This window comes from Aotus nancymaae, unplaced genomic scaffold (assembly GCF_030222135.1).
Source record: "Aotus nancymaae isolate 86718 unplaced genomic scaffold, 86718_ANA_hifiasm-v0.15.2.pri h1tg000036l, whole genome shotgun sequence".
Lineage (NCBI taxonomy): Eukaryota > Metazoa > Chordata > Mammalia > Primates > Aotidae > Aotus > Aotus nancymaae.
Window position 1 is genome coordinate 50,367,654 of NW_026988450.1, and position 25,295 is coordinate 50,392,948.

General features: G+C 40.8%; 1 protein-coding gene and 1 pseudogene across 3 annotated transcripts in view; one reads left to right on the forward strand and one right to left on the reverse strand.

The window, feature by feature from the left end:
* GRHL2 (grainyhead like transcription factor 2) overlaps positions 1-25,295 on the forward strand; it is a 185,750-nt gene that overhangs the window by 23,264 nt on the left and 137,191 nt on the right. The gene's annotated exons all lie outside the window — the stretch shown is intronic.
* On the reverse strand, positions 19,961-20,589 carry LOC105719633 (SAP domain-containing ribonucleoprotein-like; annotated as a pseudogene).

Sequence of the window (25,295 nt, forward strand, 5' to 3'; positions counted from 1 at the left end):
TTTCAGCATTGATGTTTTACAGGAAGTCATCAGCTTCAGATCTCCCTTATCTCAGTGGGTCTGTCTTCTCATCCTTTCTTCATCAGATTTTACCTCTCCTGCCATTCTCTTCACCCCAGCCCCACTCTTACACACATACACATACATTTACATGCTCACATACATATGTGTATGCCTTTATGAATACTTGCCTAGGAAAACTGAGGCCGGGTGCGGTGGCTCACGCCTGTAATCCCAGCACTTTGGGAGGCTGTGGCAGGTGGATCACCTGTGGTCAGGAGTTCGAGACCAGCCTGGCTAACATGGTGAAACCCTGTCTGTACTAAAAATGCAAAAACAGCCGGGAATGGTGGTGTGTCTCTGTAATCCTAGCTACTTGAGAGGCTGAGGTGGGAGAATTGCTTGAACCCAGGAGGCGGAGACTGCAGTGAGCTGAGATTGTACCACTGTATTCCAGCTTGGGTGACACAGCAAGACCCTGTCTCAAAAAAAAAAAAAAAAGGAAAAAAAGAAAAAGTGGAGCCATAGTAGATGAGACTTATGTAGGTGATTCCTGTGGCTAGAACTGGGACCAATAGGTGAAAATGAAGAGATTTTTGTTTATGTATGTGTTAGTTCAGATGCTCTAAGCAGCAGACACCATGATGAGTTTAAACACGTGAGGATCTTCCTAAGGGAATGCACCTGTGAGGGAATGGAGTGGGAGAGCTGAGCAAGGCAAAGAGAGCCTCCAGATTGTGAGGCAAGCCCAGCCCGAGGGCTGGAGAGAGCCAGCAGTCTAAGAAAGCTTCCTCAAAGCCCTGGGAGTCCTCTACTTTGTGCCATCAGAGGAACCCTGCATCTGCCATGAAATCGGCCAGTGCAACCTCCAGCTGGGAGCAGCTTGTGGTAGCCTGGCTGCAGCTGGGCCCATAGGTAGATGCTCTCCCTGCAAGGTGCCCACTAGTGACTGCTACAAAGTAGAGTAAATATTTCCTAACGACAGTGGAATGAAGAGCTTTTTCAGGTAGTGGCTTATTTCCAGAGATATTTAGGCAAGAGAATGTTGGGACGGGGCTCTTTATGTTTGAAGGAGAAACTCTCAACCTTTAAGTTCCATTTCCGTGCTCATTTTTCTCTCGCCTCTTCTCCTCCTCACCTTCCTCCTCTACTCTCTGTCCCTCCCCCTTTCTTCTCTTCCTCCTCCTCCTTTCTTCTTCTTTTCCTTTTTTCCCTCCCTCCCTCCCTTCCTCTTTCTTTCTCTTTCTTTTCTGACAGAGTCTCGCTCTGTCACCAAGCTGGAGGGCAGTGACGCGATCTTGGCTCACAGCAACCTCCACCTCCCAGGTTCAAGCAATTCTCCTGCCTCAGCCTCCCGAGTAGCTGGGACTACAGGCACAGCGCCACCATGCCCAGGTAATTTTTGTATTTTTAGTAAAGACGGGGTTTCACCATGTTGGCCAGGATGCTCAGGATCTCTTGACCTTGTGATCCACCCGCCTCGGCCTCCCAAAGTGTTGGGATTACAGGCGTGAGCCACCGTGCCCGGCCTCTCTCTTTCTTTCTTTCTTTCTCTCTTTCTCTCTTTCTCTCTTTCCCTCCCTTTCTCTCCCTTTCTTTCTCTCTCCCTCTTTCTCTTTCTCTTTCTTTCTTTCCCTTCCTTCCCTCCCTCCTTATAAGGATTACTGCAATGAGGTCTTACAGTAGGAAAAAGAGAGTAGACTCAATCCCTCTCTCTTTCTGTCTCTCTGTCTCTCTCTGTCTCTGTCTCTCTCTCTCTCTCTCTCTCTCTCTCTCTCTCACACACACACACACACACACACACACACACACACACACACACAAAATACTATTATGAGGTTGGGGGCGGTCACCACTTTTCCAATTTTATCAGTTTTGCTAACAAGTTTAAAAAATGCCTTATGAGACTTAAATTCAGCAGTTCGACATCTCCTTCCCTTCTCCCAGCCTGAGAATGTCTTTCTTCCCTCCCTCTATCCCAGGGTCCCGTCTCGTCGACAAGTTCAGGAACTAGAGTTTTACTTAAGTCAGGGTTTCTGTCCTTGTTACAATATAGGGAGGAAAAAAAAAGTAAAATAGAACCAGGAAGCCTGGGTCTCTCCTGCCACTTCTGCTCTTTCCACCTTTCAGAGTCTCTTAGTCGAAAACCAAGATTATTGCATGCTGGGCACTGCATTTTCATGTTTCAATGAGAGGCAGTTTAAGTGTTTTTATATGGAAGCCTTTCTCCTGCGAGGCCCACAGTGTAGAGGTTGGAGAAGGGCGATTTCCAGCATCAAGGAGATAGGGTGTCCAGGAAAGCCTGGGATTGCATCTAAGACGTCAGCTTGACCTTTCTCTGTCCTTCCTTTCTGGTGAGTTTCCCATTACAAACTCCTCATGTCTTTTGCCAGCAGACTGGTGTTGGGACCATTGTAGTCTACCAAAGACGGCTTAAGAATATTGCACTTTAGGGCCGGGCGCGGTGGCTCAAGCCTGTAATCCCAGCACTTTGGGAGGCCGAGGTGGGTGGATCACGAGGTCAAGAGATCGAGACCATCCCGGTCAACATGGTGAAACCCCGTCTCTACTAATACAAAAAATTAGCTGGGCACGGTGGTGCGTGCCTGTAATCCCAGCTACTCAGGAGGCTGAGGCAGGAGAATTGCCTGAACCCAGGAGGGGGAGGTTGCAGTGAGCCGAGATCGCGCCATTGCACTCCAGCCTGGGTAACAAGAGCGAAACTCTGTCTCAAAAAAAAAAAAAAAAAAAAAAAATTACACTTTACAATAATGTTATTCATTCTCTTAGGTAGTTACTGTACATAGCGTATCACAGGTGCCCCTCTAAGTACTGTCCATGGATAACTCAATTCTCAAATCACATCTCTGAGGGTTGATGAGAAAATGGAGTACAGGTACACACAGTAGCTTGTCAGAGGTCACAGGGCTGACAGTCAGCAGAGATGGAATGGGAACCCTGTGGTCTGACTCTGCCATCTGTGAATTTAACCTCACGCTTCACTGCGTGTTCCCTGAAAAGGGATCAAATGGGGTTTTGGTTTCCTGCTTCTCAGGAGGTCCAGTGCCCATTTGCCTACCGCCTCCCTCCAGAAACCTGGTGGTTTAGTGGTTGACAACTGGTAATCACAGGCTGCCTCTGGGCTGCAGACATGTTGCAAATGACCCACATAGTATTTTCTTAAACTGTAATTTTAATTTTTATCAAAGAAATGTATTTAGTTTAAAATATCAAATAATACTTAAAACAATTTGTAAAAAAAATAGTTTCCTAAGACCTATTTTTCTTTCTGGTTCTGATCTCCAGCAGCAACTGTGCTGGATTTTTTGACCTCTCTTCTTTCTTTCCTTTTTTTTTTTTTGAGACGGGGTCTCCCTCTGTGGCCCAGGCTGGATGGAGTGCAGTCGTGTGATTATGGCTCACTGGCTCACTGCAACCTCGGTCTCCCAGGCTCAAGGGATCCTCCCACCTCAGCCTCCCAAGTAGCTGGGACTACCGGCACATGCCACCATGCCCAGCTACTTTACAATTTTTTGTAAAGACAGAGTCTTAGTATGTTTCTCTGGCTGATCTCGTCAAACTCATGAGCTCAGGCGATCCTTCTGCCTCAGCCTCCCGAAGTACTGAGATTACAGGCATGAGCCACCAAGCCCAGGCCCTGTTTCTTCTTGTTTACTGCCATATGTCTCCGAAATAAATACTGCTATTTCTTGATCTATCGTTTTGTGTATCATCCATTCACTTCCAACCATGAAGATAGAAGTTTGGCTTTGCCACACCCCACTTGCATGAATCAATTATTTCTTCACTTATTGCCACCATCTGAAACCTGCTTGCATGGACTTCAAGGCCAGCGAGAAGCCTGGGCATTTGAAGGTGTGGCAGGCTAGAAAAGCTTGTGTACCTTGGTTAAATGTTCTGGATCAAGTTCACTCTGTATCTGCAGTACAGCATCATTGTCTTCCTGTGGCGGGATGCCTTTGGGTTTCAGGTCAGTCCTCTACCTGATCATGGAGTCCTGGGGCCTCTGCGTCTATTGAGGACCGTCGCTTTGGTTCTTCACATCTCCCCTTTGCACCCTCATGTCTCCTAGTCACTAGGGTTAAAAGTAAAGGGAACCTGGGGGTATTGGAGCCATGTCAATAAATCACAGCAGAAAACTTTTTTATTTTTATTTTTTGAGATGGCATCTCACTCTGTCACCAGGCTGGAGTGCAGTGATGTGGTCTCGGCTCACTGCAACCCCCACCTCCCAGGTTCAAGTGATTTTCCTGCCTCAGTCTCCTGAGTAGCTGGGACTATAGGCATGTGCCACCATGCCCAGCTAATTTTTGTATTTTTAGTAGAGATGAGGTTTCACCATGTTGGCCAGGATGGTCTCGATCTCTTGACCTTGTGATCTGCCTACCTTGGCCTCCCAAAGTGCTGGGATTACAGGCATGAGCCACTGAGCCCAGCCAGAAAACTCTTATGAAACTTCATCTGGGGCTTCTCAGCAGTCTTCTGAGTTGCTCAGAAGACTGAGCAACTTGCTCCCTTCCCAGTTTTCCCTCCTTCAAAGGGTCTTACCATATTTTTGCTAAGTTCCTATTCTCTTCTGGGGATGATTCACGGATGCCTCCTTCCACTCAGCCTAACCCCTCTGGATGGAGCAGCACCCCAGGGACAACAAAGAGGACAGGGAAAGTGTCCAGGAAGCTGCCACAATAACACCAACCAAGCCACTAATGCCATCAGCACAAAGGGCTGTTCTCTCAGTCTAGTGAACTCTTTCTGCTAACAAAATCTGATTGCACCTTGTATTTGATTCAGCTCTGCAAGACACTTTTCTTGGGCAATATTCTAACAGTTCTTGGGGAGTCTGTGTCATTAAAAAATTATCACTTTCCTCAGAGACAAGGCAGACAAGATGAGGCTTTCATAGAGCATCAGACAATAAAAAAAGTACAAGACTGGCATTTGATTTTTCTTTAGACTTATGTCTGTCTGCAGTCATCTGATGCAAGCATCACAAACGTTGTAATTAAGCAGCTATAGTTCCTGGAAAGCTTTAAGACTTTATGCTTCTTGCAACCCTACCTGGCTTTCTAACAGGCTTGCTTGGCTAGTACCTATTTGATATGAGTGAACCCGGGAGAGAGAACTCCACATTTTCGTGCAGCAGTGACACCAGATGGAAGAGACAGGCAACTCGGGCTCACCAATGCCTCGCTTATTCCCACTACGACACATGGCCAGCAGGAGAGCCCATATGAATGCAGGGTCCTAGAAGTTCTAGAGCTTTCAGGCTCCACAGACTTTTCTGTGTAACACAGCTCATCCTCCTGATCCAAGGCTTCATCTACAGTATAGCAGCCTTTTCCTGAACTCTTCTGTGAACCTTCCCCTGCATGACATATTGCCTTCTCTCTAATGATCATATCCTCCACCTCCCTGTGACTTCCCTTATCAGAAAATCAGTAATCCAGACTGGTCAACATGGTGAAACCCCGTTTCTACAAAAAAAAAAAAAAAAAAAAAAGCAAAAAATTAGCAGGGTGTGGTGGTGCGTGCATCTGTAATCCCAGCTACTCAGGACATTGAGGTAGGAGAATTGCTTGAGACCTGGAGATTGAGGCTGCAGTGAGCTGTGATCGTGGCACTGCACTCCAGCCTGGGTGACAAAGTGAGACTGTCTCAAAGAAAGGAAACAATAAATAAAATCCTTAGTATAGGGAAGGGAAGCCATTTGCAGTGTGCCAGGAGTGGTACACATACAAGACCACCTCCTCACTTGGAGGAACTCCACTTGAGTTCTCCTGGTGTGTTTGGTTGGTTACAAGAATATAATAGAACCATTCTGCAGGTACCTGGTCTTCAGCTGTTTTTGGCATTGCCTTCCTGCTCATCACCCATGCCACGTGTATTCTTTTCTTTTTCTTTTTTTCTTTCTTTTTTTTTTTTTTTTTTTGACAGAGTTTTGCTCTTGTTGCCCAGGCTGGATGGAGTACAATGGTGTGATCTCGGCTCACCACAACCTTGCCTCCCAGGTTCAAGTGATTCTCTTGCCTCAGCCTCCCAAGTAGCTGGGATAACAGGCATGTGTCATCATGCCCAGCTAATTTTGAATTTTTAGTAGAAATGGGGTTTCTCCATGTTGGTCAGGCTGGTCTCAAATTCCCAGCCTCAGGTGATCCATCTACCTCAGCCTCCCAAAGTGCTGGAATTACAGGCATGAGCCACCGCGCCGGGCCCACATGTTTTCTTTCTATGCACTGATCAGTGATCCTTCAACAGAACGATTCACTCCTAGCCAATGAGTTAGCTCTGTATGTTTGAGATCATTCTGTGCTGCTTTGCTTCCATACTAGGAAGATCCCCCGAGTTCTTTCCATCTCCGCTAATGTCTGAAAGTGGAGGTAATGACATCTCAAAGAGTTTTCTAAGGTGTTGTCTACTCCTTTGGCCTTCTGTCCATGTTGGGAGGATATTAGCAAGCACTCTACGTAATCTGTTGATTTAACTTCTGTCTCCTGTGCTCTGTTTGTGAGGCACATTGGTATGAGAATCTTGCATTTCCTCCCTTGGCCCTATCTATTGGAATGTATGGCGTGGGGCTGTGCTGTTGGTAAATTTTCGAGATGTGCATGCATGCACACACACAATTTCTGTCCATTTTGGTTAGGTTTTATGGGAGAGTGGGTTTGTAATGCAACCTTACCCTGATGCCTTTCACCAGAAATCTATCTCTACTGATTTTTAAGTGTTTCAAGTTTTCTGGTCAAAGTTAACAGTTTTTCTTCATTGACTTTTTTTTTTTTTTTTTTTTTTTTTAATTTTAAGAGACAGGGTCTTGCTATGTCGCCCAGGCTGATGTTGAACTCCTGGCCTCGGGTAATCTTCCTGCCTTGGCTTCCCCAAAGTGCTGGAATTACAGGTGTGAGCCGCTGTACTTGCTCTTCATTGATTCTTCCACTGTTTTTTATGTTTATGTGGCTATTCCCAAATCCAAGGTCAGATTACCTATTCATCCTTTATTATTTGATTTTTTTTTTTTTTTTTTTTTAAGAGAGAGAATCTCACTCTGTTGCCCAGGCTGGTGCAATCACAGCTCACTGCAGCCTCAGACTCCTGGGTTTAAGCAGTCCTCCTGCCTTACCCCAGAGTAGCTGAGATTACAGGTGTGCCACCATGCCCAGCTTTTTTTTTTTGTATGATTGAATATGAAACAACTAAAAAAAACTGTCTGAAATTTATTTAAATCATCTCAAGTAAAAGTTTAATTTAAATAAGTTAACACACAAATGACCTTCATTCACATCACACACACCCCACCCAAACCCTGTGTATTGCAAACACACCTCTGTACGTATATATGAAGATACATATGCATATACAGATAAAAGTCTTCCCCCTCCCCGCTCTAGTCACTGCTGATAATCAATTTTAAAATGAGAAATTTTTTGATGTTCTTCATTTTATTTTTATTTATTTCTTTTTTGGAATAGTGGTTTTTTTTTTGTTGTTGTTAATTATTATACTTCAGGCCGGGCGCGGTGGCTCAAGCCTGTAATCCCAGCACTTTGGGAGGCCGAGGCGGGTAGATCACGAGGTCAAGAGATCGAGACCATCCTGGTCAACATGGTGAAACCCCGTCTCTACTAATACAAAAAATTAGCTGGGCACGGTGGCGCGTGCCTGTAATCCCAGCTACTCAGGAGGCTGAGGCAGGAGAATTCCTGAACCCAGGAGACGGAGGTTGCGGTGAGTCGAGATCGCGCCATTGCACTCCAGCCTGGGTAACAAGAGCGAAACTCCGTCTCAAAAAAAAAAAAAAAAAAAAAAAAAAATTATTATACTTCAAGTTCTGGGGTACATGTGCGCACTGTGCAGTTTACGTGTGCCACGGTGGTTTGCTGTATCCATCGCCCCATCATCTACATTAGGTATTTCTCCTAATGCTATCCCTCCCCTAGGCCCCCACCCTGTACTAGCCCTCCCCTAGCCCTCTGTCCCCCTGACAGGCCATGGTGTGTGATCTTCCCCTCCCTGTGCCCATGTGTTTTCATTGTTCAACACCCACTTATGAGTGAGAACATGCAGTGTTTGGTTTTCTATTCTTGTGTCAGTTTGCTAAGAATGATGGTTTCCAGCATCATCCATGCCCCTGCAAAGGACATGAACTTATTGTTTTTTATGGCTGCATAGTATTCCATGGTGAATATGTGCCACATTTTCCTTGTCCAGTCTATCATTGATGGGCATTTGGGTTGGTTCCAGGTCTTTGCTATTGTGAACAGTGCTGCAGTAAACATACATATGCATGTGTCTTTATAATAGAATGATGTATAATCCTTTGGGTATATACCCAGTAATGGGATTGCTGGGTCAAACGCCATTTCTAGATCTAGATCCTTGAAGCATCGCCACACTGTCTTCCACAATGGTTGAACTAATTTACACTCCCACCAACAGTGTAAAAGCATTTCTAAAATGAGAATATTTCAAAATTCAAGCACAGATCCAGGACTAGAGGACTTCCTTTGAGTGCTTCTAATTAATGTCTGCAAGAGGAAAAACAAATAATTAGTTCTTATTTTCCTAATAGTTTCCTCAGAAGCCCATCTAAATTCTAATCAGGCAAACCAACATTTAATTGGCTTTTGTTTCCAACATTTTAATTTTAGATCAAACTCATAATAAAGTCAATTTGTTTGCCCTATCTCCTTTTCTAGAAGGGACATCTTGTGTAAGCAACCTATTCTGTACGGATTTTTTACGGACTTCCCCATTACTTTCTTGTGGAACTCTTGTAAGTTTCTAATCTGTTCTCTTAGCTTTAAAGACAGGGGCGGAGTCCAACATTTCGACCATAGAATATCTCTGTTAATTTTGGAGATTATAGACTGATTCACATAGTATGTGAGGCTGCAAATTGAGTAAGACATAATACCCACTTGCACAAAGATGTAAAATTTACGACTGTGTCAGAATAAAGAAAATGGCAGAAAATGCTGACTGCCTTGAAATAAAGGGGCCACAGAATCTTAAGGAAGACCTTATGAAGGTGATTTTTTTCATTATGCAGAAAGTAATCCTTAGTTTATCCTTCCTGGGCCATTTCAGTGGCTGCCTTGTTGGCCTCCTACACAGTAATCCTGTTCAATCCCACACAGCAGCCAGGGTAATCTTTTAAAGGTCACCAGAGAATATCTTGTGTTTTTAAAAGATCACCTTGTGTATGGATTGAACAGAAAAGAGGTTGATCAAGATGTTCCCTTGCTAATGACCTTGCGTAACTACCTGTGCACTTAGAATACAATATAAAATCCTAAAAGTGAATTACAAATCCTTGCATAATCTTTCTCTGCTTATCTCTTAAGTTTCAGCAGACACCACTCTCTTCTGGTCCAGCTATACTGCCCTTCATTTACTTCCTCAATTGGGATAAATTCCATCCTGCCTCAGGGACCTTGCACATGCTGTTCCTGTAATGACATTCCTTCCTCTTTTCCTTGAGAAATTCCTCCTCCTCCTGCCAGTCTCAATTTGTGTCTCCATACTTCCCCAGTAACTCCATCCTGAGCAGCCCCATCTCAATCTAAATTAGATCCTGAATCAGTCTGGGTTCTTTGAGATGAATAATCTAAGACAGGATTACACATGCAAGAATTGTATCGGGAAACCACCTGTGAGAAAAAAAAAAGGAGGGAGCTGGCAAAGTAGAGGAGCCGCCAGACCACAAGGTGAGTCTGACCTGGAGTGAAGGAGAGAGGGAGGGAGTGTTGAGCAGAAGCTTCCAGGACTGCTGTGCAGTCTAAAGAAGATGCAGCAGGGCCATGGGGTGGGGGTGAGGGTCTCTGAGTCAGAGTCAGCCATCAGAGAAGTCCCTGTTCCCCAAGAATGCGCCTGATTTGGTAGTCCTACCACACATGATCGCTGACTGGAGGTAGTCCATGGCAAAGTGTGGCCTCCATACAAATGCGGTGAAAGATTTCGGCGACAGGCAGCAGGAGCCTTGGCCTGTGATGTTCTCTGTGGTTGGAGGTGTTGTGAGGTGCGCCTGGCAGCTGGTCCTTGTGACATTTTCTCTTGTGCTTTTCTTCATTAACACTTGTCACACCTGCAATTGTATATTCCTCTGTCAGAGATTCGCCAGAGCAGAGACTGGGTCTGTCTTTTTCATTGCTGTATCCTGGTACTCAAAGCAGGACCAGCTCACAGTAGTGCTCAGTTAAGACCTGTTGAATGAATGTGGTCTTAACTTCCATGGTTTTTAAGTAGCAGTGCTTCCATTATTTAACAGGACATACCTTCCATGATATGATTTTTCATTACATCTTTCTACCTGGACTTATATACCTAGGGATTAGGGCTGATTATGAAGAAAAGTTCTCAAAATGCAAATTTTGTTAGCTTTTAGAGAAAGCTCTGGTAATAAGCTTACTTGAACTAATTAATTAATTAGTAGATGAAATGCTCCTTGATAGAAGAGACTTTGTCTGGCTTGGTCAACACTGCCCCCTGCACCTAGCTCAGATCCTCTAGTACAGCAGGATCTCAATAAAGGTGCGTTCCATGAATTGAGTGGGAAATTAAGGGCAGGGGCTGTGAATGGAGGAAGGAAACTTTGGCAGGAAGCTGTTTATAATTTTCGTTTTGTCCTCATAGGAGAGTGCTTATATGTTTGCAAAGCACTAACAATTAGCCAACAGTATGCAGTTGGTTCTTCATAGCCAAGATTCCACAACTGTGGGTCCAACCAACTGTAGTTCAAAGATAGAAAAAACAATAAAAATAATAATAAAACAACTATTTACATAGCATTTATATTGTTTTAGGTGTTATAAGTAATCGAGAAATGATCTAAAGTATATAGGAGGATGTACATAGGTTATATACCTAAAATACCAGGCCATTTTATATAAGATGCTTGACCATCTGTGGATTTTAATATCCATGGAGGGCCTGAAACCAATCCCCTGTGGATATGTGTCCTCCAGCAATTTGTCCTTTAATTATTTCAATGTTAACAAAAGTGACCGTGTAATCCCAGGGAAATGGTATAACCTCTCTGGACCTCAGTTTTCCTATTTGTAAAGTGAAAAGTTTGGAGCAGATGATCATATAGATTTCTTTTCAGCACTCGTATGCTACAAGTCTATTTATAAACACAAAAATGAGTACCTCAGGCCATTGTCAAGCCTTACAAATATAAATATGTTTATATATGTGTATGTATGAGTGACATCCACATCTGAGTTGTTTTGGTATCGAAGTTGCATGAAATACAACTCGATTTGTTGACTTTTTTTTTTATGGTTTTTAATTGTGATTTTTTTTTTTTTTTTTTTTTATGAGAGAAAGAAAGAAAGAGAAAAAGAGGGAGAGAGAACAGGATTCTTGCTCTATTGCCTGGGCTGGAATGCTATCTAAAAATAGGTATTAAAAACCTCTTTTATGCCGATAATTGTGCTTAACAACAGAGACAGGAAGGAATAAGGGAAGAAAATAACAAACAGCCAACCAATATTTCATTTAAGTCTGTGAAATGCTATGCAAATGCTGAAGAGTGATTTACTTCCAATTATGTAGTCACTTTCAAAATAGGTGTAATATGATACTGAGAAAAATGTATGTTCTGTGGACCTGGGGTGGCGAATTCTATAAATATTCACTAAGTTTACTCATTCCAGGTCTAAGTTTAAATCATAGATGTCCCTATTAATTTTCTATGTCGTTAATCCATTGAATATTAACAATGTGGTGTCAAAATCTCCCGCTATTATTGTGCGGGAGTCCAGGTCTCTTTATAAGTCATTAAGAACTTGTCTTATGTATCTGGGTGCTCCTGTATTGGGTGCATATATATTTATAATCATTAACTCCTATTGTTGCATTGATCCTTTTACCATTATGTAATGTCCTTCTGTCCTTCTTTGTTTCTTTTAGTCTTTGTTAATATTAAAGTCTATTTTGTGAGAGACAAAAGTTACAACTCCTGTTTTTTTTGTTTTTTTTTTCCTCTCCATTTAATTGGTGAATCTTCCTCCATCCCTTTGTTTTTAGTCTTTGTATGTCGTTGCTTGTGAAATAGATCTGGATACAGCGTACCGATGGGTTTTGACTTTTTATTCAATTTACCTGTCTGTGTCTTTGATTGGGGCATTTAATCCATTTAAATTTAGAATTAATATTTGTGAGTTCAATATTGTCATTTAATGCTAGCTGACTATTTTGCCCATTAGTTGATGTAGATTCTTCATTATAGAGATACTCTTTACATTTTGGTAAGTTTTTGTGATGACTGATATGGTTGTTCCTTTCTGTTTGTAGTGCTTCTTTCAGAAGCTCTTGTAAAGCAGGCCTGGTGGTGATGAAATCCCTGAGTGCTTGCTTGTTCGTGAAAAATTTTCTTTTTCCTTCGCTTATGAAGCTTAGTTTGGCGGGATGTGAGATTCTGGGTTGAAAATTCTTTTCCTTGAGGATATTGAATACTGACCCCCACTCTCTTCTAGTTTGTAGGGTTTCTGTTGAGATGTCTGCTGTTAGTCCGATAGGCTTCACTTTATGGGTAACATGACCTTTCTCTCTAGCTGCGCTTAGAATTTTCTCCTTTATTTCAACCCTAGTGAATCTAGTGATTATGTGTCTTGGAGTTGCTCTACTTGAGGAATATCTTTGTGGTGTTCTCTGGATTAGCTGGAGTTGAGTATTGTCCTGCCTTACTAGATTAGGAAGGTTCTCCTGAATAATATCCTGAAGAATATTTTCCAAGTTGGATTCATTCTCTTCATGACATTCAGGTATACCTATCAATCGTAAACTAGGTCTTTTCACATAGTCCCATATTTCTTGGAGACTTTGCTCATTCCTTTTTACTCTTTCTTCTCTAATCTTGTCTTCTCATTTCGTTTCATTAAGTTGGTCTTCGACCTCTGATATCCTTTCTTCTGCTTGTTCAATTCGACTGTTAAAACCTGTGCATACTTCGCAAAGATCTCGTATTGTGTTCTTCAGTTCCATTAATCCACTTATATTCCTCTCTAAGTTGTCCATTCTCCTTAGCATTTCGTCAAACCTTTTTTCAAGGTTCTTAGTTTCTTTACATTGGGCTAGAACATGTTCTTTTAGCTCACTAAAATTCCTTATTATCCACTTTCTGAAGCCTAAATCTGTTAATGGAATGCACTCGTTCTCCATCAGGCCTTGTTCTCTTGTTGATGAGGAACTGTGATCCCCTGTAGAAGGAGAGGCATTCTGATCTTGGGTATTCTCAGCCTTTTTACGCTGGTTTCTTCCCATCACTGTGAGTTCATCCACCTGTTGTCTTTGTAATTGCCTACTTTCAAATTAGGTCTCTGAGTGTACGTCCAACTTGTTGATTCCTAGCGCTGAAATCTGAGCAACCCACTGCGCCGGCCAAAAGAGCAGCATTAAGATTCATGGTGCTTTTCTGTCTGGGAATCTCCGGTCTGGCTTCCCTCTTGAGTCCCTTCTTCAATCAGCTGAATAGGTGACTGCCTTCCCAGAGCTCCAAACGTCGACCAAAAGGGGACTGAGTCCCGTTTACTCTGCACCAAGAACCGCTGCGCCGGGGCGCCGGCAAAACCACCACGCTGGCCACAAGAGTCACCCTGGTGACCCGTGGGACTCCTCTGCTGGGAATCTTCTGGTCTGTGGGTAACAAATTCGTCTGAAAGTGTGGCGTCTTCTCGTTCTCTGCGCTTTCTCTGGGAGCTACAATCCCGAGCTGCTAGTGATCAGCTATCTTGGATCTCTCTCCTCCGCTTTGTTGACTTTAATTGCTCTTCTTTTTTTTTTTTTTTTTTTTTTTTTTTTTGAGACGGAGTTTCGCTCTTGTTACCCAGGCTGGAGCGCAATGGCGCGATCTCGGCTCACCGCAATCTCCGCCTCCTGGGTTCAGGCAATTCTCCTGCCTCAGCCTCCTGAGTAGCTGGGATTACAGGCACGCGCCACCGTGCCCAGCTAATTTTTTGTATTAGTAGAGACGGGGTTTCACCATGTTGACCAGGATGGTCTCGATCTCTTGACCTCGTGATCCACCCGCCTCGGCCTCCCAAAGTGCTGGGATTACAGGCTTGAGTGCTCTTCTAAATAAGACTTTTGGTCACAGACTGGGGCCACAAAGTAGAAATCTATTATTCCTTTTTTTTTTTTTTTTTTTTTTGAGACAATCTCACTCTGTCACCCAGGTTGGAGTGCAGTGGCACAATTTCAGCTCACTGTAACCTCTGCCTTCCCAGTTCAAGTGATTCTTGTGTTGCAGCCTCCTGACTAGCTGAGATTCTAGGTGTCCACCATTACACCCTGCTATTTTTTTTTAATTTTTATTTTTAGTAGAAATGGGTTTCACCATGTTGCCCAGGCTGGTCTCCTACTCCTGGGCTCAAGTGATCCACCCACCTCAGCCTCCCAAAGTGCTGGGATTACAGACTTAAGCCACTGTACCCAGCCAAAATCTATTATTCTTATCAGGAATGAAAGGGGATTTTTTTCCCCATACATGTGAAGAGAAAAAGGTGCACAATAGAAGCCTCATGCTTTAGAGTGGGGAACTGCATAAAGAGACTGTGACCATGCTTTTATGTATGAAGCAGAGGAAAGGAAATCAAGAATGCTGGATGCTATGGAGAGGAAATACCCAAACTTATTAGTTTCCCCCGCCTTGCCCCAGCTTGTTTCTTTAGTCCAATACTTCTATATCTCCTGAAAGGTCTTTTTTTGTGGGTTGGGGGTGGGTGGAGGTCTCACTCTGTCAGCCAGGCTGGAGTGTGGTGGCACAATTATGGCTCACTGCAGCCTCAATCTCCAGGTCTCAAGTGATCCTCCCACCTTAGCCTCCCAAGTAGCTGGGACTACAAATATGTACCACCGTATCTGGCTAATTTTTAAAATTATTTTATAAAGATGGGTTTTTGCCATGTTTCCCAGCTGATCTTGAATTCCTGGGCTCGAACACTCATCCCACCTTGCCCTCTCAGACTGTTAGGATTACAAGTGTGAGCCAGTGGCCCAGCCTTCTTTTCCATTTATATTCAGTTACATAAGCTATACATACATACATATATATTTTTTTAAACTACTAAATAGAGACAAATCACTCACAGTCCTACCTCAAAAAGTTACTTGTTTTCTTCTGGTTTATAACCTTATTTGTTTTTTTTTTTTTTTTTTTTTTTTTGACTCACATACTTATTGGTTTGTTTTAATGCAATTGATACCATAATTATCAATCATCAGGTGTTTAATAGAATGTCCCACCATTTGGGTTTGTCTGATGTTTTTCTCTTTAAGATATACCTCTCTCAGGGTGCACCCTCATCACTTGGTTAAGATAGTAGCTACCAGGTTTCCGCACTGAAAAATTACTGTTTTTCTCTTTCCAAATAATTGAATTACTTTTGATTATTTATATTTTTCTAGAAATGTTCCCATTTTGTCTGTTTTCAAATTTATTAGCATAAAGGGATTCATAAAATTCTCTTTTTAAAATGTGTGCTGTATCTAAAATTGTCTTCCTTTTCTAATATTTGATTATCTTTGTCAGTTTGTTAGTTTTCTTTGCCATTTCAGAGAACCAACTTTCATCTTAAATTGTCCTTTCTGCCAAGACTTTACTTCATTAATTTGTTTTATCTTTATTACATCCATCTTTCTAAGTTCTTTGGGTTAATTCTTTTATTTTTTTCTAACACATCATCTGCTTAGCTCTTTAACTTTTTAGCCTTTACTCCTGTCTAACATAAGCAGTTAAAGTATGAAATTTGCCTCTAAGTGATGATTTATCTATATCCTAAAATATACAGCATTTTATCATTGAGTTCTAATTTTAAAACTCCCTTTAAGAGCTGTTCTTTGACCTATGCATAACCAGAAAATATGTTATAATTGCAAAACATATAGTCTTTAAATTTGATCTTCTTTGCTGTTGGTTTAAAATTTAACTATGTTGCGGTCAGAGAATTTGGTTTGTAAGATAAGAGTTATTTTAAATGGGTAGAGTTATGCTTGGTGGCCCGATATTAGATCAGTTTTCTAATGTATCATGGGTACTTAGTAAATAATACTTTTTAAAAAATCCAGTTTGAAAGTATTTATCTTTTAAAGGTAGGGTTAACTCACTTTCACATATTACAATTGCTGATATATAGTTTTATTTTTTCTATTCCATATCATTTTTATTTTTGTTTCTTTTTGTTGGATTAATCAATGTATTTTTTTTCATGATTTTTCTCTGGTTATTTTCTAGAGCAGTGTTTTCCAAACTTTTGTTCTCAGAATCCCTTTGATACTCTTAAATTATTGAAGTCCCTGAAGAGCTTGTATTTGTGTGGGTAATATCTATTGATATATCATATTAAAAATTAAAAATGATACATTTTAAAAATATTTATGGTTCAACTAAAATAATAATTGTAAGCCATATGATACTTGTAAAGCATATTAACATAATGTTTTATTTTATTTTTCTTTTTTTTTTTTTAAAGATGGGATTTCACCATGATGGCCAGGCTGGTCTTGAACTCCTGACCTCAGGTGATCCACCCACCTCAGCCTCCCAAAGTGCTAGGATTACAGGTGTGAGCCACTGCACCTGGCGTTTTATTTTATTATTATGCTTTTTAACCTTTTTTTTTTTTCTTTTTGAGGTGAAATCTTGATATATTGCCTAGCCTGGTCTTGAATTCTCAGGCTCAAGCCATCCTCATGCCTCAGCCTCCCAAGTAGCTGGGATTACAGGTGTGTACCACCACACCCAGCTTGAAATAACGTTTTTGAAATGAAACATAACTGACCAGGTGTGGTGGCTCATGCCTGTAATCCCAGCACTTTAGGAGGCTGAGGTGGGTGGATCACTTGAGGTCAGGAGTTTGAGACCATCCTGGCCAACATGGTAAAACCCCATCTCTACAAAAAATACCAAAATTTAGCCAGGTGTAGTGACACACATATGTAGTCTCAGCTACTCGGGAGGCTGAGGCAGGAGAAAGGCTTGAACCCAGGAGGTAGAGGTTACAGTGAGCTGAGATCATGCCACTGCACTCCAACCTGGGCAAGAGAGCAAGACTCTGTTTCAAAAAAAAAAACAAAAAACCAAAATGTCTAAACTAAGATTTCCAAAACATCTGAATTTAATGAGAAGAGTAGTGTTATTTTACATTTTTGCAACTTTCTTTAATGCCTGGAGTAGCAGATGACTACTGGATTCTCACATCTTCTTTATTCAGTCTATTACAAAGTGTTATTTCGATTAAAGAATCCTGCTTCACACTGATAGATGGAAAAGGAAAATATATTTTCATATAACTGTAGATATTCTTTGATACCTCACCAAAATGCAAAAGTGGTAGTTTTTAAAGGTTAATTGCAATGTGGAAACTGAAATCATACATTGAACTTTCTGTTATATTAAAATCTGTAGGCCTGTCTTGTACTTTGAATAGACCTTATACTTGTGTGTGATTCCATAACATCACACATTGGCATTTGGAAATATTGGTTGATTGAGTTATTTGAATTTTCTAAAGGTTAATGTGCTTCATGATGCATTAGCAAAAAATCACATCCATTAATCTAATCAGAAAATAAAGTACTAGAAAGTTATCAGTAGTGGTGGATGCAAGTTTTCAAAAATTTTCTTTCTTTTTTTTGCTTGAAAGCTCAAGTTTTATCATTGGCAACAAATACTGTCAGTTGTTTTCCTTGAAGTGATAGACTCTCGCTTGGTTTATTTTTGAGAAGACGTCAGCCAAACACTCCAGTCTGAACACATAGTTTGTCAATCTGTCATTCTTTCAGGTAAAAATGAAATTCCTTGAAAAAAGCAGCTAGTTCAACTCCCACTCAAACCACCGCTCAAGTGCTTTTCCTTGAGGCAATCGCTGTATTTCAGTATGCAGCCAAAGTGCTTTACATGTACTTCCTGCTTTGTCACACAGAATATTAAAAAGGTTGGTACCCAAAGTTTGAGACTGATAAAACTATACTGCTTGATGAAGGACATTCTCAAGTGAAATTAGCATGTATTTGCTTGTTTGTTTGCTTGTTTTGTTTTTATTGTGACAGTAAGAATGTAATGCCTCAAGTATAGTTTAATGCCACTGTCTTGATTCATGTAAGAAACTTGAACTTTTGCCCAACATTAGTTTTATACCATTACCACAAATGTCAACAGAGGGAATAAGGCAAATATGTCTCAGTATTATTATGGAAATAGTTTTCAACTCACAGACCCTTGAAAGTCTCTAAGAGATGGCCAGGTGCGGTGGCTCACACCTGTAATCCCAGCACTTTGGGAGGCTGAGGTGGGTGGATCATGAGATCAGGAGATTAAGATCATCCTGGCTAAGATGGTGAAACCCCATCTCTACTAAAAATACAAAAAATTAGCCAGGCATGGTGGCAGGTGCCTGCAGTCCCAGCTACTAGGGAGGCTGAGGCAGGAGAATCGCTTGAACCCGGGAGGTGGAGGTTGCAGTGAGCAGAGATCACACCACTGCACTCCAACCTGGATAACAGAGTGAGACTCCATCTAAAAAAAATAAAGTATCTAAGGGATTTTTCTAGGTGTCTACAACCATACTATGGAAATTGTTGCTCTTTAATTTCTATATCCTATCTTTATCCTAGTAATTGTTATCTATTACTCTTATGTACAAAGCAAGATCGATGTGCTTTTTATTTTATCTCATTATTACTTTTTTTTTTTTTTTTTTGGTAGAGAGAGTCTAGCTGTGTTGCCCAGGCTGGTCTCAAACTCCTGGCCTCAAGCAATCCTCCCAGCTTGGCCTCCCAAGACGTTGGAATTATAGCTATAAGCCACTGTACTGGGTCCAATACACCTTTTAAACAACTGCTCCTATCACCTTTCATTTTAGTTTGGTATTATCTTTGAGAATTCTTTCTTAGTGGCATACATTTCATTTCCATGATCAGAAATCAGTTACAATTAATTTAATATTTTACTGGCTTACATGATATTCTCTGACGGCTGTATCAATTTTCTTCTTTATCCATGCATATCTTTCTTCACTTTGACTCAGGCATAAATTTTTCAAAACGGATATATGAGTGGAATTGTTTTTGAATTTTTTCATGACTAAAAAGGTCTTTATTTTGCCATTACACTTGATTGATCTTTTGTTGTGTTTAGACTTTCATGTTCAAATTCCTTTTCTCTTGTCTAGCAGCATTTAGTGATGTGGATGAGAAGTTTATTGACTGGCAGTTTCTTGTTCTGTTGAATATTACTTAAGTTTTTTCCAGTAGTTATAGCATTTTAAAATTTAATCTTTAACCCAAAAATTTCACCAGGATATGAATAGAAGTGCCACTTTTTCATTATTCTTTCCAACACTTTGGTCCCTTTCATTCCTAATACTCAGGTGTGTTTTCAGCTGGAAGACATTATTATTCTAGTCTAGTCTAGTCTATTTTCCATTTGTATATTTATTTCTTCTCTTTCATCCTCTTCATTGCTTTTTCTGTAACTCCTGTTAATTGAACTTTATGCCTGTATTCATCCTGCATACCTTTTAACTTTGTCTTAAAATTTTTTTTTGTTTAAAAACTAGACAATGCTTTGATCATTCAGTTTATTAATTCATTTTTTGCTGTCTTTCCTATTCAGTCCTCTTACAAAACTTTTATTTTAAAAATCATGTAACTTATTTTGTGGTTTTTGTTTTCTAGTAGCCTGTGCTTACCTTGTAGGTGCAGTAGCTTCTTCTTTTTTTTTTTTTCTAACAAGGAAAAATCAAAAACAAAACTACAACAGCCTTAAAGTTGGAATAGCAGTAAGTCAAATTGCTGCTGGGGTTCCCAGATGTACCTGGGGTACGTGTGCCCTCATTGCAAGGCAGGAGGTAGGCACGTGACTGTGCATTTAGGTATATCTGTGACCAAGAATAATCAGATAAATGGAAACCACTGGAGAACAGAAAGCAGTAGGAATTTTTCAGCAGGCAGTCCCACAGCGCGCTGCTCTTTTCCTGCTCTTCGTGTCTGTATCCTCTGTGGTTCCGGTTCCAGCTGAACCGGTGATAATCCCAAATCGCTTCTTCCTCTTTTTCAGTTCTCATCATCTTCAGACTTTCTGGAGATTGAAGAGCTATTCAAACCAAATCTTCCAGCAGTTTCCTTTAGTTTATCCAGGTTCATCATTGGTTTGTTGTCAGATGACAGACTTTTGTGGGAACAGAAGAAGTCCTAAGCTAGTTGCCCAGGCAGTTTTCTTACTCTACAAGCTTACGGGTACATGGACTCATTCCGCCCTCTTCTGCATTCTCTCCACTTGCATTCTCTACATCTATTTCAGATGTAATTTTTACCACTTTCTTGTCTGCTTCCACATCAACTGTTCTTTCAGGGAGTTCTTCCTCTTTGACAGGGACTTCTATGGGGCTTTGTTTCTTTTTCCTCCGTTTTGTCTCCCAGTACATCTTATTCATTTGCCTCTTCCTCAGTGTGCTCTAAGAGATATGCCTGGAGCCTTCTGATGACATCTTGTATTTCCTTGGTCTCCAAAGACATTCTTGCTTTAGTTCAGCAATCTTCCGCTTATGGTGCCACTGTCTTGGTCGCCATCTTGTTACCCCTCACTCCAGGAGACCCCCACCCACTGACTCCCCAGTATCTTCCATTTAACATTATTTTCTGTATCCAGCATTAATTATTTTTCTCATAAATAACCTTTTTTGCTCATCTTGGGGCTTCTCTTTTACTCATGTAAGGTTCCTTAAATATCTATTTATTCTTAGTTCTCATATCAAAAGTGAAGAGTTAGACTGAAGACTTTTCAGCCCGGGCAGGGGGCTATTAGCAGAATGGAGCTCACTCTTCCCAGGGTGGTTGCTCTCTTGATGGAAGGTCTGGCCACAGGCTCTGAGGGTACCTGGAGGGTCCTTTGCATATATACAAGTGAGGCCCAGCAGTGCAAGCTGGGGGTTACACTCATGAGAAGACTTTTCTGTTGCTTTGAGCTCGTTTTTTTTCTGTTTCCATTTGTGGCAGTTTGAAGTTACTCTAGATGTTTTACCATGTTATTTTTCTCTCTGGCCCTACGAACCTCAAAGGCGGACTCCTCTGTATTTAAGAAGTCAACTAATGTTGTAGTTAGTTCCATTGGGCACATTGTACAGGAAATGGCTTGGCCATAGGCACTGAAGACTGAGTTTTCCAAGCTCAGAGAGAAAACCAGTCCTCAAGCACATATCGGTGGAGTATAGCCTTCTTAACTCTGGCTTCTCCTTTATTCCAGTCTCTTCTGTTTTCTGTCTTCTAGAATTGCGTTAAAATTTCTCTTTTCCGCATTGGCTGTGAATGTTAGAAGTAAACACATGAAATGGTGCTTAAATGGAAATCAGTCCTGCAGGCTTGTAAAGTGCTTTTGTGCTTTCTCTCTTACTGCTAGAGATTCAGCTGCTGTCACTCCCTCAGAAAAACTGACTCTTTTTAATTTTCAAAGCTAATTTGGTTATAACATAATTATTTCCTTTAAAAATCATATTTTTGTTCACTCTTAAATGTATTTCCCAATTCCTTAATCTATATTTCTGTTACATGGATTATTTGCTGTCATTTTTCTGCAGGACATTTGAAAATAGATGACCTCTAGTAATATTATACTAGAGATAAATTAGGACTTGCTACTCATCACCCCATTCAATTCATTCAATAAGTATGTGTTACCTGCCTGTCTGCCCTATATGTACTCTCTAGAATGTTCCAGGACCTTGGAATTCTACAAATAATTTAGACATGCTGTCCTTCTTCAGGGAACTTACAAAGTCCCCTTTTGCATAATTTCTCTATTATTCTGAATTTGGACATCCTCCCATTATACTGGTCTTTTGTATCCAGTCTGTTTATGAGTTTTCCTTTTCAACTGAATTTTTTTCTAATTGTGAAAATAGAGTGTGGTCAAGAATAGGAAATAGAGAAGGATGCATAAGAACTCAGACTCTGAGGTTGTGCACAGTGGCTCACACCTGTAATCCCAGCGCCTTGAGAGGCTGAAGCAGTTGGATCACTTGAGCTCAGAAGTCCAAGACCAGCATGGGCAACATAGGGAGACCTTGTCTCTACAAAAATAAGAAAACATTAGTTGAGCATGAAGGTGCACGCCTGTGGGGACCACTCTGGAGGCTGAGGTAGGAGGATCACTTGAGCCTGGGAGGTCCAGGTTGCAGTGAGCCATGATCACACTATTGCACTCCTTTAGCCTTCTAGCCTGGAGTACAGAGCAAGACTCTATCTCAAAAAAAAAAAAAAAAAAAAAAGAGAGCGCGAACTCAGGTTCAGGATGCAATGCTGATCTAATGCTGACTGCTACCTGAAACTGACCAAGTTACTTAACACTCTGTTCTCAATTTCCTCATCTGTATGAAGGGCATGATATCCATATCTGACTTTAAGTTTGCTATTAATATAGCGAGTACATGAGTTAACCCATGTAAGGGGCTTAGAACATTAGCTGGCATACAGTAGTTGCTCAATAAGTAGTATGACGTTATTGTTGAAGATTACTTGAAAAGTCAAAAAGTAGAAGCAAATAAACATTCACCTATGATCATTGTTAACATTTTGGATTTTGATTTATACACACACCACTCACACACACACACTCTCTCTAACCAATTTTAGTCATTTTATAAGTTGCTGTCTACAAATTACCTCCATTTTAAAATTATTTTCTTGTACTCTTCCGTGTACTTTCTATTGTGATATCCTTCTCATTGTTTCTAGAGCTCAATGGGTTACCTTTCCTGTAGCTCCTCAGTTCTCTTTCTAATCCTTTTACTTAATAGGTGAACTAAGAACATGCTTATGGCACTACAAAGCTGGGGCACCCGAGAGGGGAGAGCAAGAGAGGAAGAGAGAGAAAGAGACAGAGCGAGACCGTGCTTCAAGCAGTAGATCAGTGTATTTCGCAATCAGTATCTAAAATGAAAACATCTTAATTTCAATGAACATAAATGTTGTTTTACAGTTTATTGTTTTATGTAGTAGTTGTAATACTTTCACCGAATTAATCGAATCTTCTCTTTCCCAAGCATAGCCATCTTTAACGTGAAGCTTATCAATATCATCCTGGGCTTATGGATTTATTTCACTTCCTAGGAATCTTAGACAGGTTAGGCCAATGGCAAAAGGTTAGAGCCATCAAGGACAAGCTCTGAGCATAGAGTCTTCCAAATAAATTTTAACTCTTGTTGTAACATGGAAAGCATCTGTTATCTCTTGTGATTTGCCTCTAGCAAGCACCAAAAGGAAGGATATTGCTGAAAGCAACTAGCAGTCAAACCATCATTGTTGGCATTTAAATTGTGACATTAACCCTGGGTAGAAAAATTTGTTCATTACTTTCCATTTGAAAGTCTTATTCTGTTAATGGGAAAAAGGCCATTTTCTCTTTCTCTAAAAGAGAAAAAATTATCACATTTTGAACCTTTGCTCTTTCATTTTGGGTCTGAATATGGTCATTTTTTTTTTTTTTTTTGCTAGGAAGCTGAAATGATTCCATAAGTCGGTAATCAGCCACAATGAATCAGCTACAAGAAACTGAGATGAATCTCAAGTGCTCAAGACTCAGAATATAAGCTATTTAGAGAGCAGAATTCATGTGATCTCAAGATAAAGGCTCTGTGTGTGTGTGTGTGTGTGTGTGTGCACGTGTATATGAGAGAAAGAGAAAGAGGTGGGGGAGAGGACAGTTGAGACAGAGTACATAGCATGAAATCCTGGAAAATATATAAATGTTTCACCACTACTTCTTAAAGCAAGGGAAGTGGTAGAAATTTTTTTTTTTTTTTTTTTGCCTCTTTATCAAGTCAGTGTTGGGAATGATGGACAACAGGTAGAAGAAAGGAGTTCTTAATATTGGGCCTTTGCTGATTGACATTGAGCTTTCCCCTCCAGTTGCCTCAGATCTGAATGTAAATATCCTTGGTTTCCTAGCTATAGCTCACATTTAAGCAGAATAGAAGAATGAATCCCTACTTTTTTTTATTTGAAGAAGAGAATTAAGAGGGAGGAGAAAGATAGTTCAAATTGGATTGAAGCTTTTTAAGTGAAATTTGTAATTATGCTTCCTAAAATCAAAGCAACTTACATTTGCATAGCACTTTATAGCTCACAACCAACTTTACAAATATGCTGTGAATTGATTTTATGAAAACGAAGAATGAAGTTCCTCCCATTTTCTCATTAATATTTTAAGCCTCAACTTTTACTTCAATTCCTCAATGGAGATGGAGCTTTTATTCATTCATTCAGCAGATGTTAATGGACTACCAAGTATGTGGCAGGTACAGTTCAAGGTGCTAGTGATATATTCATGAACAAAACAATCCCAGCCCTGTGGAGCTTATGCTGTAGCGGAGGTAGACAGACAAGGAACATTGACCGTAATAAAAAAGTAAGTTACATTATGTTTAAGGAGGCGATGTCTGTTGTGGAAAAAAGAAAGAGTAGAGAGCTGGGTAAGGATGACAGCAAGTTTTAAAGGAATTGGAAATTCCAGCATGGATGGTGGCAGGTTGCTGCATTAAGTAGGGTAGTCAGGTTACGTCTCATGGAGGAGAGATTTGGACAAAAAAAGCTTAAAGGAGGTGAGAGAGTTAGCCATGGGTATTTGGGGGAAGAACATTCTGGGAAGATGAAATAGCTGACGTCAAGGCCTTAAGGTGGGAGCACTGTAGTAAGATGAGAATGAATGAGAAGGAAAGCATCAGGAGAATAGACTGGAGAAGGAAGGGACCCATAAGCCTGGAGGATGTGGTAGGTTACTGTAACAACCCTCCTGTCTATTCTAAAGGAAATGAGGAGTCATGACAGAATTGAGCAGGAGAAAGGCATGATGCGATTTCCGTTTCAATGGGATTTCTCTAGATGCTGTTTTGTTGAGAATAAGACTGGAAGGAGGGAGGGGTAATCATAAAAGCAGGGAGACCTGTTAGGAAACTGTATCATTTTCTATTGCTGTTAACATACTATCTCTAAACTTAGCAGCTAAACTAGTGTACATTCACGATCTCACGTACTTTCTGAGGAATCTGGGAGCAACTCAGTTTTGAGGTTCTCACTCAGGGTCTCATAAGGTTGCAGTCAAGTTGTCATCTGGGTTCATAATTGTTCAAGACTTGACTCAGACTGAAGAGTCTATTAAGCTCACTCACCTGGTTGTGGGCTGCCTTCAGTTCTTGCTAGTGGTTTGTCAAGCCTTCAGTTCCTTGCCAAAATATGCCACAATATGGTAGTTTGCTAGTGCAAGGGGATGGGATGGGAGTGGA